Consider the following 13,816-nt stretch of genomic DNA (forward strand, 5'->3'; position numbering starts at 1 on the left):
TAGCAACTTTTTTGGGGGTGATGATGGGTGGTTGGTAGGCCAGGGTATCCTGGGGTTAGAGAAGTCCGTCGTAGCCAGTTGTAGCACTCTGAGAGTTTGCAGGCATCTGTGCTTGGGAATAGATGCTGGAATGTGAAAGCGAAGAGGAAGCTCTAAGGCCTGCATAAAGGAGCGGGAAAATAGGTAGGGCAACGCAGAATTTGAGTGCACGTGAGTCCTGGAACTCTTCGGGCAAGAGCGAGCCAAGTTTTGTTACAATGATAGTTATTTCGTGTCTAGTACTAAGGTAGCATGTGACTACCAAGAAAGAAGAGGCCTGGAGTTGAAAGGATGATGACGCCTGTCTCAGAGACTTGCAGTGAGGGACTACTGTGTTAGTGGAACATACTGCGTGGCACTGGCCCTCTTGCGACTACTACCATTAATTTTACGAACAATATTGCTGTTGCTGCCAGACTCTGGACATTGGTAAAAGGAGAGTAGAGGACAAGTCTTCAGGTGAATCATTTAGTGTTTGGAGACGTGAGCCACTTTAGGCCAGACTGGCTTCAGGGGCCCTCATTTTCCATGTCTGAAACTCCAAGAAATTGTCTTTGTTTTCCCTTAAATAGTATTGCTACTTAAATAGTTTTTGTGGAAAGATTCAGCCTAACAGTGGGTGGCACTAGAGTGTATAAGATTATAGAAAAGAGCCAGCACTCGTGTTCTCATTTTCTTTTGCTCTCGACAGTGGATGTGAGGTGACCAACTACGTTTCTTCTGCCTTGGTTTCCTGCTGTACTGAACTGTAAACTGGAATTGTGATGCAAAATAAGTCTCTCCCCTGAGGGTTTTTTTTTTATCTTAGAATTTTTTATAACATCCACAGAAATGAAACTAGGACAGTGACTTATTAATAGTGAAAGTGATGATCAGAGGGTAGTTAATAGCAGTGAACACCACATTAAGAAGAGATCACAAATAAATATTTCCTCAATGTTCAGCATTTATGAAAGCCCAAAGCTGATATTCAGCTCTGTCTTGTTTACTGTTCCGTTGCTGGGAAGAGACTCCATGACCACGACAATCCTTACAAAGGAAAGCGGTTAAGCTTCCAGTTTCAGAGGTTGAGTTCATGATCATCATGGCAGGGAACACAGAAGCACACAGACAGACATGGAACTGGAGAGGTAGCTGAGAGTTCTACCCCTGGTTCCTCAGGCAGCAGAAAGAGCCACTGGGCCTGGCATGGGCTTCTGAGACATCAGAGGACCCTCCTGTGATACACTTCCTTCAGCAAGGCTACCTCCCATTACTTTTCAAGTAGTGCCATTCCCTAATGACTAAGCATTCCCATTGTGAGCCTCTATAGGATATTCTTATTCAAACCACCACAAGCTCTATAGGAGAGACTGAAACTCTTCAGTTGTTAAGAAGACAAAAGGATACCAATTTTTAGCACTCTCAGTCAGCTATAGGAGCGGTTACATAAGAAAAAGAGGCACAGGTGCACCTGGAAGAAATAAAACCATTTGCAGATGACAGTGATTCCCTGTTTAGAAAATCTCCATGAATCATGTACACAGAGCCCACAAAGTCAATAACAAAATTGGACATGCATTTAGGTACATAAAAACCATATAAAATAGTTGTGTTTCTGAATGCCACCAATAAACAGTCTCAATTAAAATTTTGTTTATGAGCCACTGAGATGGATTAGCTGGTAAAGGCACATGTTGCCACACCTGGGGACTTGAGTTCAATTTCTAGGGCCTACCTGGCAGAAAGAGATCTCCGTTTTCCCACATTTGCCATGGTGATTTGCCACGGGTGATTTTCCCCAACACAAATAAAAGTTTAAAAAATTATTTTCAGTAATACTTATAAAGGAGTAGACTTATTTATGAAGGTCTTGTACACTGAAAACTATAAAACATTGTTGAAGTTGAAACCTAGGTGGGTAGAAAAACATACCACATTTGTGAATAGCAAAGCTTGATATGAGTAAGGTGACACTACTATCTCTTACAGTTTATTGATTCAGGGTAAGCTTTATCAGCACTATAATGAAATGGAAAAGGTTATCTTGAAACACATGGTAAACAGGCTCAAATCCTAACAGTGTTGAAAGTTAACAAAGCCGAGGAGAACCCTTATTTTCTGTTTGAAATTTTACTACAATAATCCCACCAGGATGATATTGGCAGTATAGATGATTTATGGACAAATAGAATGAAATTGAGGGTATAGGGATAAACAATATGCATTTTTGTTAACAAGAATGCCAAGATTTAAGTAGGCAAAGAACAATTTCTTCAGGCTGGAGAGTTAGATGGCTCAGTGGTTAAGAGCACTGTCTGCTCTTCTTAGAGGTCCTGAGTTCAGTTCCCAGCATTGCATGGTGGCTCACAACTATCTATACTGGGATCTGATGCCCTCTTCTGGCATGCAGGTGTACATGCAGATAGAGCACTCATATACATAAAAATAAATAATTTTTTTAAAAGAATAATTTCTTCAGCAGGTTATTCTGGGACAGTTGAAAATAAACATGTAAAACAATGAAGTTAGACCCTTACTTATGCACTATACAAAGCTCAAAGTGAACGTGTGTTCTAAGTTTAAGAACTGGGTTCTAGGAGTGCCTGCCTGTCACTCCCTGCTCAGGGCGGTGATGTGGTTCTGCAGTAGAGGATATTTGAGGCTCAGTCTGGGTACCATAGCAAGGATGTATGTCTAAAGCCTTCTCCCCAAACTCCATAAACTAAAATTCACAACTCAACAAGTGAAAAGTGTGTGTGCATGGGGATCATGGACCTAAATACTAAATAGCACTATAGAGAAGGTATACAAGTCACGACGAAAAATTATGGTCTTCCTATGGCTGCCCTAGGTCTTAAGTGATGACACAGAGACTTTTTTTCTCTTTTTTTTAATAAAAAGCTTCAGGCACTATAGCTGGGCAGCTACTGAGGCATTTTAACCTGACTGTGCTGGCCTGGCCTTCTTTGCAGCCATGGGGCCTGTTCCCTGCCATCCTAGTTTCACTCTGGCACCTCCTTGTTCATCATGGCCTCATGGTGACTCCTCATAATGTCTCCTTTGTCTCTGGTCCCCAACCTGAGACCCTTTCTGTCTCAGGAAGTCTCACCTTAACCTCTCCTGCCTAGCTATTGGCTATTCACCTCTTTATTAACTAATCAGAGGGTGATGGAGAACAGGTTTTATACAGCAGTGAGACAGGAGATGCTTCATACAATGCCAGTGTCCCCGGATCTCTCCAGGTACAGAAATCAGCACTGTATACACAGTACACAAAACATCCTCCAGCACCGAGATGCCACCAAGAAAAATACTGAACTGTGTACATGACCAGACAAATCCAAATTCCCATGAGATACTACATGCATGTTTGGATAGCTAGAATCAAAACACCAACATACCAAGTTTGCCGGGACTGGAAAAATTTGAACTTTCACATACTGCTAGTGGGAGTTTTAAATGATGAATCCTCCGTGGAAAAGTTGGAGTATTCCTCCAACTGAAGCATAGAATTGCCACAATCCAGTGATTTTCATCTGAATACATGTCCCAGGGGGTTGAAAACAGGTACTCAAGTTTGTGTACATTTATAGTAGTCTTCAGGAAGTAGATGAGAAACAGACCAAATATCCATTGATGGAGGAGTGAGTAAGCAAATTGTGATAGTTATATTTCAGAAAATAGTTCCTAGATATAAAATTGTACTGGTACATGTCATACTGTGGGTGAGTCTTAAAAATGTTAAAGAATCAAGTACACAAAGTCACATATGCTATGATTCCATTTATTTGAAATGTCCAGAATACGTAATCTAGAGAAGCAGGATAAAGATCAGTAGTTGCCAGAGTCTAGAAGGTTCTCAACCTTCCTAATGTTTTAACCCTTTAATATAGTTCCTCTTGTTGTAGCATCTCCAACCACAACGTTATTTTTGTTTCTACTTTATAACTGTAATTTTGCTATTGTTGTGAATTGTAATGTAAAACATCCGATATGCAGGCTATCTGATACGAGACTGCCAAATGGGTTTTGACCCACAGGTTGAGAACCATTGTTGGGGAGAAAAAATATTTAGCAATTAGATACAGGTAGTGATTATAAAGTGCTGTGGATTAGTGTCAGTGTATTGCTTGCTTCTAGTAGATTAATTTGATATTAATGTCACTTTCACTTTAAAATGTCTGCAAAAAAAGAAAAAATACAATTCCTAGCCAAGATTTAAAAAGCCACTGACTAGAAAGATTGATTTTGTAGAATAAGGTATAAAAGTGTGGCAATCAGTGTGCTCTAATATTTAAGAAAGGAAAGGAAGATGATGTGAAAATAAGTGTAAAATATAAAATACATACCGATGAAACTCCTATAAACAAAGAGTATAATACCTGAAGTTAAAATACTGAGTAGGGTTGATTGTAGATAAGACAATAGAAGGAAAGAGAGAACTTGAATCTGTAGAAATTCTTGAGTGTTCAGAATGAAGCAGTGATTGGAAAGTCATCTCAGATACAGGTGGGTATAGGGTTCAGAGAAGGAAAGACAAAATATTAGCACTATGGATTTACTTTTTCAATAACATTTAGTCATTTAAGAAAAAATTCAGTGAACCCAAAGTGGTAGAAATGTTAAAGGAACCACATGTAATTAATAGCTGAGAACTAGTGATACTTACTGGAAATCTTAAAAACAGCTTGAGACAAATGGATGCATTCTGAAACACTTCCCCACTCTCCAATCCATTGTGACACTGGGAAAACCCTCTGCCATTAAGATCTATCTTCAGCCTTGAACAAACAATAAAAATATGAATAGATATGAGATGTTTATGGAAATTTCCAGCCAGAAGAGTGGAGCATTGTCTTTAATGAAAGACATCTATTAACTCAGCATTCTAGTCTAATTGAAAATTCTTTAAAAAAAAAAAGAAGTGACTTTTTAATCATGATTTTTAAAAAAATTATTGATTGAAATTTATCTAATAAAATTGATTCTTGACCTGTACAGTTTTGTGGCATTAGTCACATGCATATTGTTCCACATATATTGCTGTCATTCATCTGCAGAAATTTGTAGTTTTCCCAAACTGGAACTGTAATTAAATGCTAACTTCTCCCATTGCTCTTCCCTAAACCCCTGGCAATCACCATTTTACCTTCCGACTCTGCATTTGACTACTATTAAGTACCTTCATTTAAATATAATCGTATATGTTTGTCCTTTTGTTAGTGGGTTAATTTAGTACAGTGTTTTTAAAGTTTATGTTATAGTATATATCAGAATTTTCTTCTTTTTGAAAGTTGAATAGGAAATACTCCTTTGTGTGTGTATGTGTGTGTGTGTGTGTGTGTGCGTACATATTGTTTGTCCATTCGTCTACTGATAAATATTTGAGTTGTTTTCACCTGTTGACTAGTGTGAATCTGAGTGTATATGTTGTATGTATATACCATATTTTGTTTTTCATTCATCCTTTGGTGAACACTTGGGTTACTGGTCCTGTTTGGCTGTTGTGAATAATACTGCTATGAACATGATGTAGAAACATTGAGTCCATAATTTGAGTCCTTTTTGTATATGTCCAGAAGTGAAATTGTCATGCAGTAATTCTGTTGTTAATGCTTCCAAGAACTGCTACATTGTTTCCCATAGAGAATACACACAACAATGAACAGGAGTTCCAGTTTCCCCACATTTTCATGAATATAATTTTCTATTAAAAAAATACTATTAGCCACCCTAATGGACACAATAAGGTACTCATTGTTTTAGAAGGTAGTTTTTCCGCACTTCCCCAAGTTCCCAGCATAACAACAACTCAGGAGACTCAAATATATTTACAAATTCCTAGGCCATGGACCTAGGCTCTTCTTTGACTAGGTCATAATGTAAAATAACCCATTTATACTAATTTATATTCTGCTACATGGCTGGTTACCTGGGCTCAGGTGCCATGTGTCTATCCTCTTCACATTGCCTGCTGAATCTCCCCATCTGGTTCTCTCCCAGAATCCTCTCTGTCTACTCAATGTCTCAATGTTCCACCTACTATTTCCTGCCTAAGCTATAGGCCATCAGATTTATTATTGGCAGGTGCTCATCCAGACGATAGACAATAGACCACTACACATTGTGGTTTGGATTTTTATTTCTGATAGGAACATTAAAGCTTTGTTGTGTGCTGACCAGCTTGAGCGTCTCTGGAGGACTGCTCCAGTCCTTTGTCCATTTTATAATTTACCTAATGACTTTTTGTTAAGAGATAATTCTTTATTATATCCTGGCTACTAATTCCTTATCATGTATAGTATTAACAAAGATATATTATTATCAAAAACTACGTTCTTCATTTGTTTTTATTTTTTCCATTAATTTATTTGTTTAATCACTTTACAGCCTGATGAAAAATGTCTTAAAAAAAATAAAAAGTAGACTCTGAAGGAGTCCATTTTTAGTTGTCCAGCTCTATAAATAAAGTCATAAAGGAAGTTCTTAGGCTAAAGGGAAAATATTAACACGAGGAAATTTGGATCTTTGAAAGAAATGATTAAATAGTTGGTAAAGACAAGACATTTATTTTTTTTAAGCTTTGCAGACAATAATGGACTATGGCTTACAGTGTGGGTCAGTGGTGAAGTGTTAGCTTATGAGCAAGACCTGGATTTACTAGCATGTGGAAAGAAGAGATAATGGGTCAGACCTAAAATGTTAGTAATGTGTTAGGGTTTCTATCATACACAGAAAGAGATTGATATCAGTGGCATAAGAATTGAAGAAAGGGAAAGGCAACTGTAGAATTGTTAATACACATCAATGGTATAATGTTTATTTTAATGAAACCGTCAGATATGTTATAGCAGTTGCTATAAAACAAAATGAGCCAAATGTTGTGGATGAGGCTTGTGATCTCAGCACATGAAAGGAGAGGCAGTTAGAGGAAGGATTCTGTAAGTTCACAGCCAGCCTGGTCTATACACCCAAGTTCCAGACCATCATGGGTTACAAGTGAGACCTTGCCACAAAACCAAACCAAACTATGGTTGAGAAGATGTCTAAAGTAAGTGTTGGCCATGCAAACATGAGGAAGGACCTGAGCTTCCATTCCTCAAAACCTACATAAAAAGCTAGGCATGCCAGGCAGGAGCACAGACCCTGGTGCCACACAGCACGAGCAGGGCATAGAACTCTTGAGATTATCACAGATACCCAGAGGATCTGGGCGCCACTAAGGTGTGTAGTGGAGAGATGGGAGAGAAAGAGAAGCAGAAGGGTGTGTGCACAATGAAGTCAGGCAGAACTGGAGACTTGAGGGTCGTGAGGAACAGCTTGGTGTGAGTAGCTGGAGATGCCACCCGAGTCCATGATGAGGCCCTGGCCCATGCTGCCACTGAGGGCCGTGTCTGGTCCGTGATATGCAGCAGCAGAGTTTTGTTGCCACCTAAGGCCACATGGAAATCTGGGCTGCCACGTGGGGCCATGTTGATGTCTTGAGGACTGCACAGAGCTTGCTCCACCCCTCACTGGCTGCAGCATTCTGGAGAACTGGCTCTCCCCTCCTCGGAGCATCTCTGGAGAGCTGGTCCCACGCCTCGCTTGTTACAGTGAACCCCACACCTCTCCCAGGAAGACCTAACCCTGCTTGCTGGGTGGGGTTGGAGGGTAGGGGTGAAGGGGTTGAGCCGTGTTACAGGTGACCCTGCTCCAGGGGTGTGAGCTTGGGAGAGCTGGTCCCACCTCTTGCTGGCCATGCAGAGCAGTGGTATTGCACGAAAGGTCCTGGCCCCTCACACCCCTTGCTGCTTGTGGTAGGCTGGAGAGCTGGCCCCTAGCCTGGGCACCGTGGGAGAGCTGGCCTGGCCTCTCCCCTGCTGTAGCACTCAGGAAAGCAGGCTCTGCGTCTCCCCTAGGAAGCACAGTAGAGCTGTTCCTGGCAGCATGGGCACCAATGAGCTGGCCCCGAGGGCATGAGAGTGGGAGAGCTGGCCCTACTCATTGCCAGCTGCAGCAATGGGTGAATGAGCCAGGGTAGTGCTGGAGAGCTTGCTCTGTGATGTAGGTGCAGGGGAGCTGGCTGGCTGACCAGCACAGCTACCACCCAGGCCCAGATCCAGGGGCCTTTGAATTGGGCTACCCCAGCATCTACTCTATTGGTGGAGCTCAGGAAGGGGATAGTCCTGCAGATCCAAAGCTGCAGGATCTCCATGACACAGGGCAAGAACAGGATGTGTGAGAGGAGTTCTGGTGAGGATCCAGTGTTGCCAGTGTATCAGAAGTCAGAGGCTTCAAACTAGACCAATGACTCATAATGAACGTTTCAAGTAAAGATGTACGGACAAAAGCGTATACTTGGGGGACACACTGACACGACAACTCCCACAATGAGTTTTTGTTTTGTTTTGTTTTTTTCTTTTGTGGGGAAGGTTTGAAGGGCAGAGAGTGGATATGAAGGGATGGGGAGATGAGTGGGATTGGGTGGCGCATGATGTGAAATTCACAGAGAATCAGCACAAAGGTTTTTTGTTTTCTGTTTTGTTTTGGGTTTTTTGTTTGTTTGTTTGTTTGTTTTAGCTAGGCACAATGGTGTGCCTGGGTAATCTCTGTTCTGTGAGGGAAGAGGCAAGGTACTGGTGCTTGCTAGTCCAGTTCAATTGCTAAGTCCAGGTTCAGTGAGAGACCCTCTTCAAAAAAACCAAGGCGGAGAGTAACAGATAACCAACATTGTCATTTTGTCCCCAGTGCTCACGTGCATGCACGAGGAAGTGTGCCTTCACGTAGACACGCACACACATGCTTTAAGTATCACCCATAAAAATATAAAAAGATGTAGAAACATAGTGGAAGAGTGGATAGAGGCGGCAGCAGTGCTACTACATCTGGAGTAAACAGAAATGATCTGAACATGCCAGTGAAACTGTGAAAGGAGACTGGCGTGAGGAGCAAAGACGCATTACATTTACAAGAAACTTCAAATACAAAGGTAGCTAGAGTAAACCCACAGTGGACTTACAGGGACTTCTGCTTCTCCTCCATCTATGGTAATGGAATCATACCTTCTTACAACAGGCCTTATCACTCTAAAAGAAAGGATCCTACACAGTTCGTGAAAAAAATACTTCTTAGGACTTTGGACATCAGCTGATGAAGATCACTGGCTCCTGGGTGATGAGAAACAAATGAGGTGCTGTGGTCTGAATTTTCTCTCAGAATGAATGTTTTGGAAACATCAGCTCTTTGCAGCGGTGAAAAGAGTTGAGACCATTAGTGGGGATCTTCGATGGATTTATGAGTGGGTTTGATGTTAAAGACTGAATTTGGCTTGCTCTTGCTCTTTTCTTTGTTCTTGCCTCTCAGCCTTAGAATTCCTAGACGTAAGTATAAGGCATCAGTGTCTGGTTTTGGTGAATTAGCTAGCCTTGGTGCTCAGCTATAGCTGTGTAACATGAGTACTAGACAGTGTGAGCAATGTGATTGCCCTTCCGGCTCGAGAGACTTCCTAGATGTGGCATAAGGACTAAAAAGGGGAAGAGCCTATGTATTCCCCCACTCAAGGAGATGGTACTGTTCTGGAACCAGCCAACCAAAGGCACACTGGAACAGACTGCTTTGTGTGCTTAGCTGCAGCCTAGACCACAGTTGAGGAAGAGGTGGAGGCATGAAAAATATCCAACACAGCAGGGTAAAGTTCATAGTGTTTGTTGCTCAGTAAAAATTATGTATGTAAAGAAAATTGAAAATGTTACTTACCCATAAGGAAGTAAATAACCAAAGCATATTCTGAGCTGACATAAAGTGATATAATTGAATAGAGGACATTGTAAACAATTACATACTTATAAGGGTGGCTTATTTCTGTACTCATAACCACTCCAGTGGGCTAAGACACGAGGATAGTGAATTTGAGGTCAGCCAACACTACACAGTAGGACCCAGTCAATAAAATAAAATTGGTGTGGAGAGGTGGGTCGCTTAAGAGCACATACTGCTCTTCCAGAGGACCCGCGTTCTGTTCCCCCCACATGCATCAGCTTCTAACAATTGCCGTTAAAACTCCAGCTCCAGGGGAATCTGACACCTCCGGTTTCTGAGGGTACCTGCACTCACATACACAGACATGCACATGTGTGCATAATTAAAGTTGTCATAAAAATAAACGGGCTGGGAAATAGCTAAGTTGAGTGTTTGCCTAATGTAAGGTCTTGGATTCAGTCTCTAGTTCTGTAGAAAACAAAAGAAAAATCCACAAACCAACCAATCAAACAACTTCCACCCGAATCATGTCTGCCCCATAGATACAAACATAAAGGCAGTTCTTAATGGTAGTAACTGCACTGTGGGTCCCTGTGGAAAACAAAATGGCCTGGGATGATACAGCTTAGCTGTACCCTGTTTGTCTAGTGTGTGTCAGACTAGTGAGTTTAGTCCCTAGTACTGTAGAAAGTAAGCAAAATCTCCCCAAACCAACTAAACAACCAAACCCCAAACAGCCCAGACAACTCTCACAGAATTCTCTGTTCTCTGTAGGGAAAAATGTGAAGGCAGTTTGTAATGGTTGACCTACATTGTCAACTTCATAGGATTTAGGATCAACATGAAAATGAATCTCTAGGCAAGCCTGTGAGAGATTATTTTGATTAGGGCTTGATTAGATTTGTAATTTAATGTATAGTCTTGCTTATGTTTTCTGACTAATTGTCTACGTGTGTAATCAGTAAACATGAATAAAGTGAAATGTTCTGTTTCAGAACAAAAAGATGATTGGCTTGATTTCTTGATAAGAACCGTTAGCCAAGATTTAAAGTTTCGTCTGTTCAAATACCACGTGTAATAATATGCACATACATGGTTTAACTCAGGATCTTTTTTTGTTGAGATGGGGTCTCTCTATGTAGCTCAGGCACTTGTAGAGCTCACTGTGGGGTCCAGGCTAGTCTCAAACTCAGACCCATCTGCTTGTTTGCTCCTTCCTTCCATTGCATGTGCTATTATGACCAGCTTACCTCAGCATCTTAAGCATGAGTGTGGGTGCAGTTTCACCATTTAAATTGTAAATGGAATGTGCTTATTTTAATTTTGTTCCTATGATCAACAAGAGGAGCTAAATGTGATTTTTCTTGGTCTTCATTAAGACAGGGCCTTACTGTGTACAACCTGGCTGGCCTGGAACTCACAGTGTGTAGATCAGGTTGGCTTTGAACTTGCTGCTTGCCTCCTTGCTTAGTACTGAGCCATGGTTGTGTGCCATCAGGCCTGTCTGTGTGAGACTTAATAAGGCTGCATTAAGCTCTTGGGTGTTGATGGTGACTTAGCCTCTGCCATTGAAGTTGGTTATCTCTAAGACAGGAACACTGAAACATGACTTCTTTGCTTTTTACTCTGAAATAAAGAGCTCTTCATATGGAAAATATGTTTTTTTTTTCTAGTAGAAGGAGCCTTCTCTTTGGCTTTGAGGTACAGAATTAAAAAGTGACTCAGGTCTTTAGCAAAAGAGAGACAAAGATTTATATATATATATGTAAACAAAAAGTTTTCAATATATAATTTGATTATAAGTTAGGAGTTTTGCTGCGTGGGTGCCCTATGAAATATTTTTATTTTATGCTAATTATATTTAAGCATCTTGATAATGCATTACAATTTAATATTAAACTCAATTTAAACTGTAAAAACAAAATTATCTGTTCTTGATAACGGTCTTCAGCAAACTAGGAATAGAAGTGAACTTCCTTGATCTGATAATGAAGAGTTTATACTTAGGATTATATGCACACACACACTCACACACATACAAATGTGTACATGCAAAAATAGTGAAAAAAGATGCCAGATTGGAAGGAGAGCAGGGAGGGGTATAATGGATGGTTTGGAGTAAGGAAGGGAAAAAAGAAAATGGTATAAATGGTATGATTATACCATAATCTCAAAAATAAGATTGAAAAAAGGAAAAAGAAAAATGTTATTGGCGTAAATTATATTTACTGGTGGAAAATTGAACTCTTTAAAAATAAACCAAGAACAGGACAGAGATACTTACTTTTACCAGTCCTGTGTAGAATTTTATTTGCATAATGGTTCTAGCCAGTGCACTTAAGCAAGACAGGCACTCAGACTGGGAAAGAAGGAATACAATCGTCTTTATTCATAAGTGACCTAATTGTAGAAAATCTGGCAGGATGCGACAACAGCTAATGAGTGAGTGTATGGGGTTGAAGGATATGAGAGCAATAGAAAGCCAGTCATTTCTAAAGGGCTTCTAAAATGGAATAAAAAGAACACTTTCAGGATCACTAACATATGAAAGAGCTGGTTTTGGTGGTACACCTGCAATCCCAGAACTTGTGAGGCAGAGACAGGAGGATCAGTACAAGTTTGAGGCCAGCCTGGTCTATATAGCAAGTCTCAATTCAGAAAACCAAAACTAAAACAAAAACCAAACAAACCAAAAAAACCCTCAAACTTTTGTAGTGATGTTAGAATCTGGGAAAATATGTTAACACTGAAAAATATAAATTAAGCCTGAGAGAAATGAAAGAGCACCTGTATAAAATTGAGAAACTCGATCTTCACTGTTTACTATTTTTTTGAGTTGAATTTTTGTGAAATTACCCTAGTCACTAGAATTACTTGTAAGCTCCAAGTCAATGTTACTTTTATGCTTATTTGTAGACTTGTAGAATTTTGAAAATTCTGAGTCCCTCCATGTACATACCCCTACCTGAGATGGAACAAGACTACACTCTGCATTTTTTCACCTTTTACATTGTCAACAAATGGTTTTCTCATAGGTTTTCATGTTGTCACACTGGCTGCACGTCTGTGCAGTTAAAATAGAGCTGAGGTATAGTATTGAAGTCTGTGGAGTATTCCTACTTAAAAAGACTCTGATGTGCTTTATAGAAAAAAACAAAAAACAATCAATTAGATAAGCTCCGATTGGGCAGAATAACAGTGCTCTTGCCCCTGAGTTCAATGTTAGTGAGTCAACACTACGCTTATCTTTTAAAAAATTACATTTATTTAATGTGTGTGTCAGCATGCATATGCCATGATGCATGTATGGAGGTCAGAGGAAAACTTCCAGGAGTCAGTTCTTCCGTCATGTGGTCATCAGGCTCAGTGGCAAGCACCTTTGCCCACTGAACCATCTCCCCAGCCCAGAGTACATCGTTCAAGCAGTGTCTTTGAGCGGAAACATAGGAACAGATTGTGAGTTGATACATTGACAAACTGTGACTAGAGGCCTGCAGGAGCATAATCCTGTTCCTTCCCCTTCAGGCAGCGGCCCAGCGTTCACTAGTCTGGCAGGGGCTGTATAGATTAGATCTGTCAGTGACACACTGTCACAGTTAGCAATGAGCATGAACAATGTATCATTTTCACGAATTGCAAAGCACCTTTTCTCATTTTCACCAAATCTGTAGATCTGAGATAATCATGTTCCAGTTCTTCTATACTTTATTGTTGAAACGACAAAACACTAAAAGTTCATCCATCTCCTGTGCTATCCATGTATGTGTTACTGCCTTCTTAGAGAGAGGTACAATTGAGATTTTAATCAACACTGTACCCCTAAATACCAGTATTATCTGTTGGCACTCTGTCTCAGTTACTTTTCTCTTCCTTCCTTCTTCCCTGTCTTTTTTCTACCTCCTCCTTCCCTCCCTCCACCTCTCTCTCTCTCTTTCTTATTTCTCCACCCCCGTTTGGAGACAGGTTTCCTCTCTGTAGCCTTAGCTGTCCTGGGCTCACTTTGTAGACCAGGCTGGCTTCGAAGTCACAGAGATCTGCCTCTCTCTGCCTCTTT

The 13,816-nt window shown here is 40.5% G+C and overlaps 1 protein-coding gene across 9 annotated transcripts in view; it reads left to right on the forward strand.

Moving 5' to 3' along the window:
- Positions 1 to 13,816, forward strand: part of Stau2 (staufen double-stranded RNA binding protein 2) — a 240,264-nt gene that overhangs the window by 13,559 nt on the left and 212,889 nt on the right. For 2 of the 9 annotated variants that reach the window (XM_060385819.1, XM_060385826.1), the window contains exon 2: positions 9,079 to 9,193. The exons of the other annotated variants lie outside the window; for them this stretch is intronic. The gene's annotated coding sequence lies outside the window, so the exon portion shown is untranslated. The remainder of the gene's footprint in view (positions 1 to 9,078; positions 9,194 to 13,816) is intronic. 9 annotated transcript variants of the gene reach the window in all.

The sequence above is a fragment of the Meriones unguiculatus genome, chromosome 6 (genome assembly GCF_030254825.1).
Source record: "Meriones unguiculatus strain TT.TT164.6M chromosome 6, Bangor_MerUng_6.1, whole genome shotgun sequence".
NCBI lineage: Eukaryota > Metazoa > Chordata > Mammalia > Rodentia > Muridae > Meriones > Meriones unguiculatus.